General features: G+C 40.1%; 1 protein-coding gene and 1 non-coding gene across 4 annotated transcripts in view; both read right to left on the bottom strand.

The window, feature by feature from the left end:
- Nucleotides 1-17,383, bottom strand: part of LOC102390570 (SREBF chaperone) — a 98,213-nt gene that overhangs the window by 60,427 nt on the left and 20,403 nt on the right. The gene's annotated exons all lie outside the window — the stretch shown is intronic.
- Nucleotides 430-532, bottom strand: LOC112581294. Its single transcript, XR_003105829.1, has one exon. It is a non-coding gene; the product is annotated as a U6 spliceosomal RNA (small nuclear RNA).

Below are 17,383 nucleotides of genomic sequence, written 5' to 3'. Positions count from 1 at the left end.
CCTCTCCTTCCCCCACTGGGTCCACGAAAGCCTGTTCTCTATGTCTGTGTATCCACTGCTGCCCTGCAAATAGGTTCATCAGTACCATCTTCCTAGATTCCATACATATGCATTGATATATGGTATTTGTCCTTCTCTCTCTGACCCATCTCACTATGTATAACAGGTTTCAGGTGCATCCACTTGATTAAGACTGACTCAAATGTGTTTTTTTTATGGCTGAGTAACATTCCATTGCACACAAGCACCACAGCGTCCTTCTTCACTCATCTGTCGGTGGACACAGGTGCTTCCTAGCTATTGTCAGCAGTGCTGCAGCAATCACTGGGCTTCATGCGTCTCTTTCAATTATGGATTTCTCAGGGTATACGCCCAGGAGTGGGATTGTCGGGTCATATGGTAGTTCTATTCCTAGTTTTTTTAAGGAAAAAAAATAGGAAACACTTCAGGAACTTGCGTGTCATCCTTGCACAGGGGCCATGCTAATCTTCTCTGTATTGTTCCAATTTCAGTATATGTGCTGCTGAAGCAAGTGCATATTTTTGTTTTAGCAGTAATCTCCCTGATTAGGTCCAATCCACAAATTCCTTTCCACTCTCCCTGGGCTGTGGTTCCAACATCAGATCATTTCAAAGCCCCTGTGGTATCATTCTGACTTGTCTCAAGCATACTGTGCAGATTCCGGCACATGACTTGGGCAGCAGTCTAGCCTCTGGTGTGCTGTTTAGGATCAAATGCACAGATAATATTTAGGAGAACCCAGGAGTTCATACACAGTGTTACGGGTTCACTTTGTTGAGTTCCTTCCTCTTTCCAGGGCTTCCCTGACAGCTCAGCTGGTAAAGAATTGCCTGCAATGCAGAAGACCCCGGTTCGCTTCCTGGGTCCGGAAGATCCGCTGGAGAAGGGATACGTTACCCACTCCAGTATTCTTGGACTTCCCTTGTGGCTCAGCTGGTAAAGAATCTGCCTGCAATGAGGGAGACCTGGGTTTGATTCCTGGGTTGAGAAGATCCCCTGGAAAAGGGAAAGGCTACCCACTCCAGTCCATGGGGTCACAAAGAGTCGGACATGACTGAGCGACTTTCACGTTCCTCTTTACAACCTTTCCAAGACATTCCAGCTCCCAGAGGACCTTTTGCGGGTCTACTGGCAAGAAAGGAAAGAATTTCATTTCTTTCTACTGCTGAGCACCTCCCACAACTGTGATTGCTTCCCAGGTCAAGCAGTAAGAATTGAGAACAAAATCCGCAAATTTCTCCATGCTCTTGAGACCATAATCCCTGTAAATAAAAGGATTCCTCTCCCTGCTGGCTGCCAATGTCATTATTGCCTTCACCACCACAAAATTTCATGGGGAACAAGAGCAGGAGAAAATGGAGGGGAGAAAAACAAATAAACAAGACACAAGATTTTCTTCCTGCATCCCTATCCTCTAATCTCCCTTTCTCACTCCTCAGACTAGAAAGACAGGCTTCTCTTGGACTTCTGTCTAAACCTAGTGTCCAGTTCCAGGTTCTGGGTTACTTTTGAGTCCATGCTAGAAGATACTCTATGGAGAGAAAAAACAAAATCAGTTTCCTTTCCAATCGCTGGTCCATGCCATCGGCCCTAGTCATTTAATTGTAATCAGCCAGGACTTCCCAGGTGACGCTAGTGGTAAAGAACCTGCCTGCCAATGCAGGAGATGTAAGAGATACATAGAGAACGGGCTCCCCTGGTAGCTCAGCAGGTAAAGAATTTGCCTGCAACACAGGAGACCCTGGTTCAATTCCTGGGTCGGGAAGTTTGCTTGGAGAAGGGACAGGCGGCTACCCACTCTAGTTTTTTGGGCTTCCCTGGTGGCTCAGATGGTAAAGAATCCGTCTATAATGCGGGAGACCTGGGTTTGATCCCTGGGCTGGGAAGATCCCCTACAGGAGGGCACAGCAACACACTCCAGTATTCTTGCTTGGAGAATCTCACAGACAGAGGAGCTTGACTGGCTACAGTCCATAGGGTCGCACAGTTTCGGACACAGTGAAGCTCCTTAGCACACATGCAGCCAGAGGCACAGGGTACTGTGTGCTTACTACATGCTGAGGAAAATCAGGACTCTTACATTTTCACTTGTTTTAAGGCCATGCCATGCAGACTTAATTCCCAACCAGGGATCGAACCCGTGCACCCTCCATGGGTAGCATGGAGTGTTAACCACTGAACTGCCAGGAAAATCCCAGAGCCCTTACACTTTTAACATAAACATCTTAAATTTCCGGGTTCTTTGCCATTAATGAAACTTTCCATACTATGGTCCTTGGCATCATTTTGTCAATCATATCATTATTCCATTGTGAGAAGCATGGCCTTTCTGTGTTTAGTAACTTTTCTAAAGAGAACATGTACTTTTCCAATCAGAAAAAAAATTAAGTAAAGGATATAGGCAAAAGATGCACAACAGGACTTCCCTGGTGGTCCAGTGGTCAGAAGACTCTGCACTTCCAATGCAGGGTCATGGGTTCTATCCCTGGCTTGGGGAAGTTCCACACGCCACGTGGTCAAAAAAAGGCACAACAAGAGAATGGAAAGAAATGTTGGTAACAGTGGTTGTTTTTCTCCATGTGATATTCTTACATGCAGAGGCAATTTAAGTCAACTCTCTGTACTTGTAACCTTTTTATAATGACTATTGAGTCAACATTAAGTAAACTTTTAAAGTTTAGCATAAAATATTACAGAAAAGCACACAGATTATAAGCACATAGCTCCATGAAAGTAAACACAGCCATCTGATCTAAATATCACTCGATCAAGAATGAGAGTATCACCCCCAAGTGACCTTTTATGAGTTGCAATGGCGATTACTTTTCAATTACAGAAGTGGTATACATGGACTTCTATCAAAAGTACTGGAAGGCAGTTCCAATTTTAGTTATTTTAATGCTTATTATCTTCATAGATCATCAAGATATGTAATATTCACTTTCTCAACTCTTACAAAATCTTCCATATGTTTTCTACAGGTTGATTCTAAAACTTAATAACCATTAAAAAAGCATTTGGAGTAACTGCTAATGACATTTTCATTTACTGAGAAATCCCTAGCAGGTCTGATAGGAGTTGTATCTCTCCTGAAGCCCGGAAGAGATGATGGCTTCAAGTGCAAAGACAGCAATATGAGACTTCACGGAATACGAAAACTCCATGAAACATGACACCAAAGGAACACAGTAATTCTTCAATTACTGACCCCAAAGAAATGGAGATCTGCAATGTACCCAACAGAAAATTCAAAATATTTGTTTTAAAGATATCCTTAATGAGCTTCAAGAAAACAGACAATTCAATGAAGTCAGAAAAATAATACACGAACAAAAGTGTTGGTCACTCAGTTGTGTCCGACTCTTTGCGACCCCAGGGACTGTAGCCCGCCAGGCTCCTCTGTCTGTGGGATTTCCCAGGCAAGAATACTAGAGTGGGTTGCCATTTTCTTCTCCAGGGGATCCTCCTGACCCAGGGACAGAACCCAGGTCTATTGTATTGCAGGTGAGTTCTTTACCATCTGAGCCACCAGGGAAGTCACATGAACAAAAGGAAAAATTTAACAGAGAGACATAAATCATAAAAAGAACCAAACACAAATCATGGTGCTGAAAACTAAAATGAATGAAATGAAAATGCACTGCTGCTGCTGCTAAGTCGCTTCAGTCGTGGCCGACTCTGTGCGACCCCATAGACGGCAGCCCACCAGGCTCCCCCGTCCCTGGGATTCTCCAGGCAAGAACACTGGAATGGGTTGCCATTTCCTTCTCCAATGCATGAAAGTGAAAAGTGAAAGTGAAGTCACTCAGTTGTGTCCAACTCCTAGCGACCCCATGGACTGCAGCCCACCAGGCCCCTCCGTCCATGGGATTTTCCAGGCAAGAGTACTGGAGTGGGGTGCCATTGCCTTCTCCATGAAAATGCACTAGGAAGTATTAATAACAGACCTAATCAAGCAGAAGAAAAAAAATCCATTAAGTCAATGACAGGTAATTTGAAATTATCCAGGTTAAGGTGAATGAAGAGAAAATATGAAAAAGTGAAGAAAGCCTTCACAAATTATGGGGTATGAAGAGAAACAACCTAAGCATTGTTGGAATCCCCAAAGGAAGAGAGAGGGAGAAAGGGGCAGAAAACTTATTTAAAGAAATAATAGCTGAGATCTTCCCAATCTGTGAAGAGATTTAGACATCCAAGTTTTTACAGGTCCCCCAAAAGATCTCGAGACACACCATAATGAAATCACCTAAAATCAAAGACAAAGAGAATTTTAAAAGCAACTAGAGAAAAAAATTGCTCACATACAAGGAAACTCCCATAAGGCTACCAGTGGATTCCTCACATATTGCAGGCCAAGAGAGAATGAAATGAATTATTCAAAATGCTGCAAAAAAAAAAAAGGAAAGAAATCTGCCAACTTATATCCAGAAAAGCTGAAAACTCTAATTTGAAAAGACAGATGCACCCTAATGTTCTCAGCAGTACTATGTACAACAGATAAGTACCCCTCAAAAGATGAATGCATGAAGAATATGTGTTCTTTATGTGATACACACATACCCACACACATGCATTCAATGGAATATTTCTCAGCCATTAAAAAAAGAAATACTGCCATTTGCAGCAACATGGACGGACCTAGAGTACATCACACCAAGTGAAGACAAAGACAAGTGTTATATTATACCACTTAAATGTGAAATCTAAAAAATAATACAAACCATCTTATTAACAAAACAAAAACAGGATCACAAAGCAGGTCTTGGTAAATTTAAGAAAGTTGGAATTATATCAAGCATCTTTTCCAACCACAACGCTATGAGATTAGAAATACACTACAAGGAAAAAAAAACTATAAAAAACACAAACACATAGAAGACAACACGCTGCTACACAAGCAGTGGGCACAGAAGAGCTCAAAGAGGATTCAAAAGACACCTAGTGATGAATGAGAACAAAAGCACGTGATCCCAAACCTACAGGGTACAACCAGAGCAAATCCAAGAGAGCATTTCATAGCAACACAACCGTATTTCAGGAAAAAATAATCTTAAATAAACAATCTAAACTTACACCAAAAGCAAACAGAGAAAGAACAAAACCTAAAGTTAGTAGAAGGAAAGAAATCATAAAGGTCAGAGCAGAAATAAATGACATAAAGCAACGATACTCCAATAAAAATTAATAAAATAAAGATATAGATGAAGAAAACAATACGAAAGGTCAATGAAACTAAAAGCTGATTCTTTGAAAAGATAACAAAACTGATAAACCTTTAGACAGACTCTTCAAGAAAAAAGGGAAATGACTCAAATCAAAATCAGAAATGAAAAGGAAGTTACAACTGACAGCACAGAAATACAAAGAATCGTAAGAGACAATTACATTTTTGAAAAATATAAATGTCCAGGTATTGCTTCTTTCCTCCAAAGCTCCAGAAATGTTTCTAATGAGCAGCCATGCTTCAAAACAACTGGACTATATGACGATCTTTCACTTTTATCTAGTTTGTTCCACTTTTTCTATTTCATATTCAGGGCTTCCATTTCCTTTATGTTTTCTAATTTCTCCATCCCTTCTCTTTTTTTAAGTTCTTTCTCAAGCCTTTATCAAGCGTAGTATATACACACATATATATATAGCATGTATAATATGTATTTTAGAAAACTAATGAATTTTTGTCTAATTAAAAAATTTATGACATTTTGATTCCACTTGTTTGACCCAGTATGAATAGAATGCTAGATTTCTAATTTAAAAAAATAGATATGCAACAATAAACAAAAGTTCACCATATAGCACTGGGAACTATAGTTAATATCTTTAATAACCTATAATGGAAAATAATCTGAAAAATAATATATGAATATATATGTAACTGAATCACTTTGCTGTGTACCTAAAACATTGTAAGGCAACTATACTTTCATAATATATATATTTTAAAAATAGACTATTATAGCAACCGTACACCAATGAAAAGGACAACTTGGAAGAAATGGAGAAATTCTTAGGTATAATTTCCTAAGACTGAAACAGGAAGAAACAGAAAATATGAACAGACCAATCACAAGTACTGAAATTAAAACTGTGATTAAAACACTCCCAACAGGACTTCCCTGGTGGTCCAGTGGTTAAGAATTCGCCCGTCAATGCAGGGGACACAGGTTCCATCCCTGGTCCAGGAAGATTCCACATGCTGTGGGGCAACTAAGCCTGTGCTCCACAGCTACTGAGCCTGCACGCCTGAGAGCCTGCGCTCTGCAACAAGAGAAGCCACCACAATGTAACACAACGAGAAGCCCACTCACCACAACTAGAAAGGAGCCCTCGCTCTCTACAACTAGAGAAACCCCACGTGCAGCAACAAAGACCCAGTGCAGTCAGAAAAAAGAATAATGGCTACCGTTTTTTAAAAAATTACTGTTAAAAAAAAAAGACAGAGAGAAAGAAAAAGAAACGTGTCTACCTTAAAAAAAAAAAAAACCAAAACTCTCAACAAACAGAAGTCCAGAACCAGATGGCTACACAGGCGAATTCTGTCAAACATTTAGAGAAGAGCTAACACTTATCTTTCTGAAACTGTTGCAAAAAACTGCAGAGGAAGGAAATCTCCCCAAACTCATTCTGTGAGGCCAACCATCACCCTGATACCAAAACCAGACAAACATACCACACACACACAGAATAACAGGCCAAGATCACTAAAGAACAGACACAGAAATCCCCAACAAAATTCTAGCAGTCCAAATCCAACAATACATTAAAAAGATCATACATCATGAGCAAGTGGAATTTTTCCCAGGGATGCAAGGGTTTTTCAATATCCATAAATCAGTGTGATACACCACATCAACAAATTGAAGACTAAAAACTATATGATCATCTCAATAGATGTAAAGAAAACTTTTGACAAAATACAACATCCATTTACAATAAAAACTCCCCAGAAAATGGGCACAGAGGGAACCTACCTCAACATAATAAAGTCCACTTATGACAAATCTACAGCTAACATCATACTAAATGGTGAAGCGCTGAAAGCATTTCCTCTAAGATCAGGAACAAGACAAGAATACCCACTCTCGTCACTTTTATTCAACAGAGTTTTTGGAAGTCCTAGCCATGGCAATCAGAAAAGACAAAAGAAATAAAAGGTATCCAAATAGGAAAAGGGAAAGAACCAGTTAAAAGTGTCACTATTTCAGATGACATAATACTATACACAGGAAACTCTAACAGCACTACTAAAGCTCATTAATGAATTTGGTAAAGTTACAGGTTACAAAATTAAAACATAGAAATCTGTTGAATTTCTATACACTAACAATGAAAGATCAGAAAGAGAAGTTCAAGAAACAACTCCATTTACCATCATATCAAAAAGAATAAAATATTGTACCTAGGAATAAGGAGACAAAAGACCTGTGCTCTGAAAATTATGACACTGATGAAAGAAACTAGAGATGACACAAACAGATGGAAAGATACATCATGTTCTTGGACTGGAATAATCAATACTGTTAAAATGACATACTACCAAAGGCAATCTGTAGATTCAGTGCAATCCCTATCAAATTACCAATGGCACTGTTAATAGAACTAAAACAAAATATCTTAAAATTTGTGTGGAGACACAAAATATCCCAAATAGCCAAAGCAATCTTGACAAAGAAAAATGGAGCTGGAAGAAAAGGCCCCCTTTCTTCAGACCACACTACAAAGTTATATTATCCAAACAATATGGTATGGGCACAAAAACAAAGACGGATCAAAGGAAGAGGACAGAAAGCCCAGAAATAAACCCATGTACCCATGGCCATTGTTAATCTAAACAAAGGAGGCAAGACTATACAACGGAGGAGAGACAGTCCAAACAGTGCTTGGAAAACTGGACAACTCACATGCAAAAAGATAAAATTAAAACATTAACACTATACACACAAAAAAAATTCAAAATGGATAAAAGATCTAAATGTGACACTGAAAACTATAAAACTCAGAGAAAAACACAGGCAGAACACTCACAACAGAAATCTCAGCAATATCTTTTTGATCTGTCTCCCAGAGTAATGGAAATAAAAACAAATATAAACAAATGAGACCTAATTAGGCTCAAATTTTGCACAGCAAAGGAAACCATAAACAAAATTAAAAACAACTCACATAATGGGAGAAAATATTTGCCAGTAATGTGACCAACAAGGGATTAGTATCCAAAATTTACAAACAGCTCATGTGGCTTAGTATCATCAAAAGAAACAACCCAATCAAAAAATAAGCAGAAGACCTAAACAAACATTTCTCCAGAGAAGACTTACAGAGGGCCAAGAGGCACATGAAGAGATGTTCAACATTGCTAATTATTACAGAAATGCAAATCAAAACTAAAATGGATATCACTTCACACCAGTCAAAATGGCTATCATCAAAATCCACAAACAATAAATGCTGGAGATGGGGTGGAGAGAAGGGAACCCTCCTACACTGTTGGTGGGAATACAAAATGAAGCAGCCACTATGGAAAAAAGAAGTATGGAGATTCCTAAAGAAACTACAAATAGAACTACTGTAAGATCCTGCAATCCCACTCCTGGGCATGTATCCAGGGAAAACCTGGTCTGAAAAGATACATGCACTCCCCATGTTCTTTTCAGTACTGTTTACAATAGCCAAGACATGGAAGCAACCTAAATGTTCATCAAAAGAAGAATGGATAAAGAAGATATGGTACATATTTACAATGGAATATCACTCAGCCATTAAAAAGGATGAAATAATGCCATTTGCAGCAACAAGGATGGACCTAGAGATTGTCATATTAAGTGAAGTAAGTCAGAGCAAGAGAAATATGGTATGATATCATTTATATGCAGAATCTTTGAAAAATTATACAAGTGAACATATTTACAAAACAGAAATAGACTCACAGGCTCAGAGAACAAACTTATGGCTACTAGAGGGGACAGGCTGTGGGAGGGACAGTTAGGGAGCTTGGGACTGACATGTACACACTGTTATACTGAAAAAGGATAACCAACAAGGACCTACTGTATAGCAAAGGGAACTCTGCTCAATATTATGAAACAACCTAAATGGGAAAACAATTAAAAAGAACAGATACATAAAAAACATTGAATCATTTTGCTGTACACCTGCAACTAACACCACACTGTAAACCAACCATATTTCAATAAAACAAAACAAAGCAAAAAAATCTGCCAACCAAGAATACTTTACCTGGCAAACCTACCCTTCAGAAATGAAGGCGAGATAAAGATTCTCCCACACAGGAAACTTCTTGGTAGTCCTGTGGTTAAAAATCCACCTGCCAATGCAGGGGACATGGGTTCGATCCTTCGTCCAGAATCTAAGATCCCACATCCACAGGGCGACTAAGCCCACGGCCACAACTACTGGAGCCATGTGCCCTGGAGCCCAGGCTCTGCAACAAGAGAAGCCACAGCCACGAGACCCCAGCACAGCTAGTGCCGCACCCCACTGGCCACAACCAGGGGGCTTGCTCATAGCAAAGAGTCCAGTGCAGCAAAAAAGAAATATATAAATTAAAAAAAAAAAAAGATTTTCCCAGTCAGACAAATGTGTAGAGCATTCATCATCACTACATCTGCCTTACAAGAAATGCTAAAAGGACTTCTTCCAGCTGAAATGAGAGGACATTACTAACAGGAAAACATAAGGAAATATAAAACACACTGGTAAAGGCAAGTACACAGTCAAATTCAAAATACAGTTGGCCCTCCCTATTCAAGAACTCCACATTCACAGACTGAAAGAAACTGACTGAAAATATCTGAGGAAAAAAAGTCTCAGAAAGTTCCAAAAAGTAAACCTTGAATATGCACTACTCCAGCTACAATGTACACAGCATTTACAACTACGTACATGATATTTACACTACATTAGGTATTATAAGTAATCTACAAATGACTTACAGGTTATATGTAAGCACTACTCCATTTTATCCAAGGGACTTAGGCATCCATGGATTCTGGGTATACACAAGGGATGGGGGGTGTCATGGAACCAATCTCCCACATACTGAGGATGACTTTAGTACTGTATTATGCTGGTATGTTATCTCTTAACTCTAGTATAAAGGATAAGGCACAGAAGTATTAAAGTCACTATAGCTACAATAATTTTACAATATAAAAAGATGTAAAAAGTGTGCTATCAAAAACATAAAGTGGAAGAAGAGAGAAAAGCACGGAATTTTTATATGCTATCAAAGTTAAGTTATTAGCTTAAAATTGATTCTTATTACTGTAAGGTGTTTTTTATAACCCTCACAAAAATCACAAAACAGAAAACTAGAACAGACAGATAAAAGATCAAGATCAAAACATGCCACTAAGGATTCTCCAAAATATACAAGCAGTTCAGGCAGCTCAATATTTGAAAAACAAACCCAATTAAAACATGGGCAGAAGACCTAAACAGACATTTCTCCAAAGAAGACATACAGAAGGCCATCAAACACATGAAAAAATGTTCAACACCACTCATTATTAGAGAAATGCAAATCAAAACTACAATGAGGTATCACCTCACACTAGTAAGAATGGCCTCGGAGAAGGCGATGGCACCCACTCCAGTGCTCTTGCCTGGAAAATCCCACAGACGGAGGAGCCTGGTGGGCTGCAGTCCATGGGGTCGCTAAGAGTCAGACACGACTGAGTGACTTCACTTTCACTTTTCACTTTCATGCATTGGAGAAGGAAATGGCAACCCACTCCAGTGTTCTTGCCTGGAGAATCCCAGGGGCAGAAGAGCCTGGTGGGCTGAGGTCTATGGAGTCACACAGAGTCGGACACGACTGAAGTGACTTAGCAGCAGCAGCAGCAGTAAGAATGGCCATTATCAAAAAATCTATAAACAATAAATGCAGGAAAGGATGCAGAGAAAAGGGAGCGCTCTTGGACAGTTGGTACGAATGTAAACGGACATAGCCACTAGGGAGAACAGTGTGGAGATTTATTTAAGAAAAAAGAATAAAAATAAAACTACCATAGGACCCAGTAACCCCACTCCTAGGCATATATCCTGAGAAAACCATAACTGAAAAAGACATATGTACACCAATGCTCAGTGCAGCACTATTTACAACAGCCAGAACACAGAAGCAACCTAGATGTCCACTGAAAAATGAATGGATAAGGAAGTTGTGATACATATATACAATGGAATATTACTCAGCCGTAAAAAGGAACAAAATAAACAAAAAGGAATAAATCTGAGTCAGTTTCAGTGAGGTGGATGAACCTAGACCCTGTTATAAAGAGTGAAGTAAGTCAGAAAGAGAAAAACAAGTATTGTATAACAATGCATATACACAGAATCTGGAAAAATGGTGCTGATGAACCTATTAGCAGGGCAGCAATAGACGCAGAGAGAACAGACTGTGGACACAGAGGCGGAAGGAGGGGGGCCAAACTGAGAGAGCAGCACTGACACATGCACATTACCACGTGTAGACAGGAGCTAGCGGGACGTTGCTGATACCACGGGGAGCTCAGCAGTGCTCTGTGGCAACCTAGAGGGGTGGGATGGCGGCTGGGAGGGAAGCTCAAGACAGAGGGAGCCTATGTATACTTATGGCTGATTCACATTGTTTTATGGCAGAAACCAACACAACACTGTAAAGAAATTACTCTCCAATTAATAAAAACAAACAAACAAAATTGTTAAAATACAGCTCTTCACTTTACACTGGAGGCTGATTAGATGGGTCTGTTTTATTTTTTGGAGGTAATAGATATGTATATTATCTTGATTGCCGTGATAGTTTCAGGATGTGTATGTGTATATATATATGTTAAATTCATCAAATTATACTTTAAATATTGTGCAGTTTACTGCATGACAATTTTACCTCAAATAAGGCACTAAAAATACTTTAAAAAAACTATACCACTAAGGAAAATTATCAATTAAAAAAAATGATATCAAGAGGAAGAAAGGAACAAAGGAACTACAAAACAGTCAGAACATAATAAGATACAACCAGCTGAGCTAACGAAAAGACCTAGTAAATCCTTACCTATTAATAATTACTTTAAATTTTAATTCTTTAAATCATCCATCTATTCAAAAGGCATACAGTAGCTGAATGGATTAAAAAAAAAAAATAGACCCAACTATATGCTTCCCACAAGAGACTCAATTTAGCTTTTTTTTTTTCATCATCAAGGAGAAACTTTATTAGCACAGGTAACCAGATGACATTTTATATGTTTATATCTATCTATCTACCTATAAATATATTTATATCTATTCAAAGAGACTCAATTTAGCTTTAAGGACACAAAAAGACTCAAAGTGAAGGGATGGAAAAAGATATTTCATGCAAATGAAAACCAAATGAAAGCAGAAATGGCTATACTTACACCAGACAAAAACTTAACAAGAGGGCTTCACGGGAGGCTCACTGGTAAAGAATCTGCCTGGTAAGGCAGGAGACATGGGTTGAATCCCTGACCCAGGAAGATCCCACATGTTACACAGCAACTAAGCCCATGAGCCACAACTACCAAGAGTGAGCTCCAGGGCCCGTGCTCTGCAACAAAAGAACCACCGCAGGGAGAAGACCATGTGCCACGACAAGAGCACAGCCCCCGCTCACCACAACCAGAGAAAAGCATGTGCAGCAACGGAGACCCAGCGCAGCCAAAGATAAACGAAAACAAAACGAACAAAAACACTTTTTAAAGCTGGACAAGAGACAAAAAAGGTCACTATATAATGAAAACAAAGTCAATTCATCAGAGGATGTAACACTTGTAAATACACACGCACCCATTATCAGAGCACCTAAATATTTTAAACAAATACTAACAGATCTGACGGGAGAAAAAGACAATACAGGAACAGTAGGGGACCTCTATACCCCACTGTCAACAAAACAGAGACTGTCCAAACAGAAAATCAATAAGGAAGCATTTGAATTTGAACTAAACTCCAGAACAAATGGACCCATCAGACATACATGGCACAAAATATTTCATGCAAACAGCACCAGAACACACATTCTTCTCAAGCGCACACGGAACGTTCTTCAGGATAGATCCTGAGTTAGGCCAGAAAACAAGTCTTAGAAAATGTATTAAGAATGAAGGACAGACTTCCCTGGTGGTCCAGTAAAGAATTCGCCTTGCAATACAGGCGATGCAGGTTTGATCCCTGATCAGGGAACTCAGACCCCACATGCCAAGGAGCAACTGAGCCCGTGCACTGCGACCACTGAGCCTGCACCACCACGAGGCAGAGGCTGGCGCTGCAACTCGAGGCCCTGCAGAAGCAGCTAAGGCCTGACACGGCCAAGACAGCAATACTTAAACAAGGAAGCATCTTTCTGACCACAATAGTGTGAAACCAGGAATCAGTAACAGGAAGGAAAATGGAAAATTCACAAATGTGGAGACTAAGCAACAAACTCTTGAAGAACCAATGGATTAGAGAAGAAATCAAAAGACAATTTAAAAAATTTTAAACATCATGATACAAAAATGGAAACACAACATACCAAAACTTATGGAATGCAGCAAAAGCAGTTTTAGGAGGAAAGTTTATAATAATAAAGGTCTATGCTTAGAAAAAAGAACTATCTCAAATAGACAACCTAACTTTACACCTCAAGAACCAGAAAAAGAATAAACTAAGCCTTCTACTTAGAAGGAAGGAAATAACAAAGATCAGAGCGGAAACAGTCTAAAAAGACAACAGAAAAGATGAATGAAACCAAAAGCTCGTTTTTTTGAAAAGACAAAACTGACACACCTTTATCTAGACTCACCAAAAGAGAGGATTCAATCAGAAATGAAAGCAGATGATATCACAGAAATATAGAGGATCATAGAGACTCCAGTACTTTGGCCACCTCATGTGAAGAGTTGACTCATTGGAAAAGACTCTGATGCTGGGAGGGATTGAGGGCAGGACAAGAAGGGGAGAACAGAGGATGAGATGGCTGGATGGCATCACTGACTCGATGGACCTGAGTCTGGGTGAACTCCAGGAGTTGGTGATGGACAGGGAGGCCTGGCGTGCTGCGATTCACCGGGTCACGAAGAGTCGGACACGACTGAGCGACTGAACTGAACTGAACTGAGAGACTTCTATGAAAAATTAGATGCCAATAAAACTGACAACCAAAAAGTAATGAATAGAATCTTAGAAATATACGACCAATAAGACTAAATCAAGAATAGAAAATCTGAACAGGCTGATTACTAGTGAAAAGACTGAAAGTTTTAGTCACTCAGTTGTGTCCAACTCTTTGTGACTTCATGGACTGTAGTCCACCAGGCTCCTCTGTCCACAGAATTCTCCGGCACAAATACTGCAGTTGGGTAGTTCCAGCTTCCGGTTCAAGATGACAGAGTAGAAGGGCATGCACTCATCTTCTGCCAGAGCACCAAAATCTCAACTAGCCGTTGAACAACTATCGACTGGCAGGATCCATCATCCTGATATCCAACATCCAAAGACAAAGAAAAAGCCACAGTGAGATGGTAGGAGGGTTGCAATCATGATAAAATCAAATTCCGTAACTGCCAGTTTGTGGGCGACCCACAAACTGGAGAACAATAAATCAAAGAAGTTCTCCACAGTTATGAAGGTTCTGAACCCCACATCAGGCTTCCCAGACTGCGGATCCAACAAAGGGAACTGGGAGTCCCCAGGGAATCTGATCTTGAAGGCCAGCGGGATTCGATTATAGGACTTCCACAGGGCTGAGGGAAACAGAGACTCCAGTCTTGGAGGGCATAAACAAAATCATGCACGTACCGAGACCCAGAGCAAAGGAGCAGTGACCCTACAGGTGACTGATCAAAACCACCTGCTAGTGTTGGAGGGTCTCCTGTGGAGGTGCGGGTCAGCAGGGGCTCCCCACAGGGATGGGAGCACTGGCAATAACAGTCCTGGAAGATTCCCCTTGGAGTAAGCCCTCTTGGAGGTCACCATTAACCCTATCATAGAGCCTGCAGATGCCAGAGTTGGGTCACCTCAGGCCAAACCCCACCCATCAGCAGATAACTGGATTAGCTCACCAGGGCAAAACCCAGTTTTTCCCCACAGCCAGTCCCTCCCATCTGGAAGGTTACTCAAGCCCTTTAGCCTCCTCCATCAGAAGGCAGACAGAAGAAACAAGAAGAGTCACAATCCCACAGCAGCTAGAACAAAAACCTGCAACTGCAATTACCTTTTATTTTTTGTCTGGCTATTGACTGTGAAAACTGATAAAAATCTTTTACTATTGTGATTATGTAACTATTACTCACATAATACCACTGTATCATGATTGGTCAACAGAAAAATAATAGAATTCTATATCACTAAAACTACCATTCAATAGAAAAAGTTGTAATCACTTTTTAAAACCCAATGCATATCAGAATTATCTTGGAATTAAAAAAAAAAAAAAAAATGCCCAGGCACTGCTTTTTTCCCTCTCCAAAGCTCCAGATACCTTTCTAATGAGCAGCCATGTTTAAGAACAACTGGACTATACGATGATCTTTTACTTTTATCTAGTTTGTTTCACCTCTTCTATTCAAGGCTCCCATTTCATTTAGTTTATATTTTACAAATTTTCCATCATTTCTTTTGTTTTTGATGTTCTTTCTCAAGCCTTTATCAAGCATAGCAGAAAAGCTTTTGTATACATAAATAATATGCATTTTATATATATTTAAAAACTTATGATTTTTTGCCTAAAAAATTTATGACATTTGGGGGGGAGGGGTGGGAAGAATATTGGAGTGGGCAGCCATTCCCTTCTCCAGGGGATCTTCCCAAATCCAGGGATCAAAACCAGGTCTCCTGCATTGCAGGTAGATTCTTTACCATCTAAGCCATCAGGAAAGCCAGAAGAGACTGAATGAGAAATCAAAAATCTCCCAACAAACAAAAGCCCAAGACTAGATGGCTTTACTAGTGAATTCTACCAAACATTTAAAGAGGAGTTAATGCCAATCTGTCTCAAATTATTCCAAAAAAACTGAAGAGGAAGGAACTTTTCCATACTCATTTTAAGAGGCCAGCATTACCCCGATACCAAAACCAGATAGGGGACACTGTGAGAAAAGAAAATTATAGGACAATATCCCTGACAAAAAGAGAGTCAAAACTCAACAAAATCTTAGTAAACTAAATTCAGCAGCACACTGAAAAGATCACACACTTTCCTGATAGAGAATTTCCCTGGTGGGCCAGTGGTTAAGAATCCGCTTGCCAATGCTGGGGACATGGGTTTGATCTCTGGTCTAGGAAGATCCCACATGTCACGAAGCAGCTGAGCCACAACTACTGAGCCCATGTGCTGGAACTACTAAGCCCAAGTGCTAGAACTACTGAACACCTACACAGCCTGTGCTCCGTAATAAGAGAAGCCCCTGCGATGAGAAGCCTGCGCACTCCAACGAAGAGTAGCCCCTGCTCACTGCAACTAGAAAAAGACTGAGCACAGCAACAAAGGCCCAGCACAGCCATAAGTTAGTTAATTATTTAAAAAAGATCACACACCATGACCAAGAGGATTTACTCTGGAATGTAAAGATGGCTCAACTTGCAAATCAATAAAGGTGATACTACACAGTCACAGAACAAAAATCCTATGATTATCAACAAATACAGAAAAAGCGTAACAAAACTCAGCATCCTTTCATGATAAGAAAAAACTCTCAACATACTGGGAACAAAGGAATGTACCTCAACATAGTAAAGGCCATATATGACAAGCCCACAGTTAACATCATCATCAATGGTGAAAAGCCAAACGTTTTTCCTCTAAGAGCTGGAGCAAAACAAGGGTGTCCATTACTTTTTTTTTTTTCTGGCCGTGCCATGTGGCTTGTGGGATTTCAGTTCTCTGACCAGGGATTAAACTCAAGCCCTCATCATTAAGAGCATGGAGTTCTAACCACTGGACCACCAGGGAATTCCCATCAAAGTGAAAGTTGTGCAGTCATGTCTGACTCTTTGCCACCCCATGGACTATACAGTCCTTGGAATTCCCCAGGCCAGAATACTGGAAAGGGTAGCCTTTCCCTTCTCCAGGTGATCTTCCCAACTCATGGATCGAACCCAGGTCTCCCTCATTGCAGGCGGATTCTTTATGAGCTGAGCTACAAGGGAAACCCAAGAATACACAAGTGGGTAGCCCATCCCTTCTCCAGCGGATCTTCCCAACCCAGGAATTGAATGGGAGTCTCCTGCATTGCAGGCAGATTCTTTACCGAGCTATCAGGAAAGCCCTGGGAATTCCCATGGGTCCCCACTATTGCTGCTTCTATTTAACATGGGACTGGAAATCCTAGTCAAATCAATTAGGCAGGAA

Source organism: Bubalus bubalis, chromosome 21, assembly GCF_019923935.1.
Source record: "Bubalus bubalis isolate 160015118507 breed Murrah chromosome 21, NDDB_SH_1, whole genome shotgun sequence".
Taxonomy (NCBI): domain Eukaryota; kingdom Metazoa; phylum Chordata; class Mammalia; order Artiodactyla; family Bovidae; genus Bubalus; species Bubalus bubalis.
This window is presented reverse-complemented; position numbering and strand designations above follow the sequence as displayed.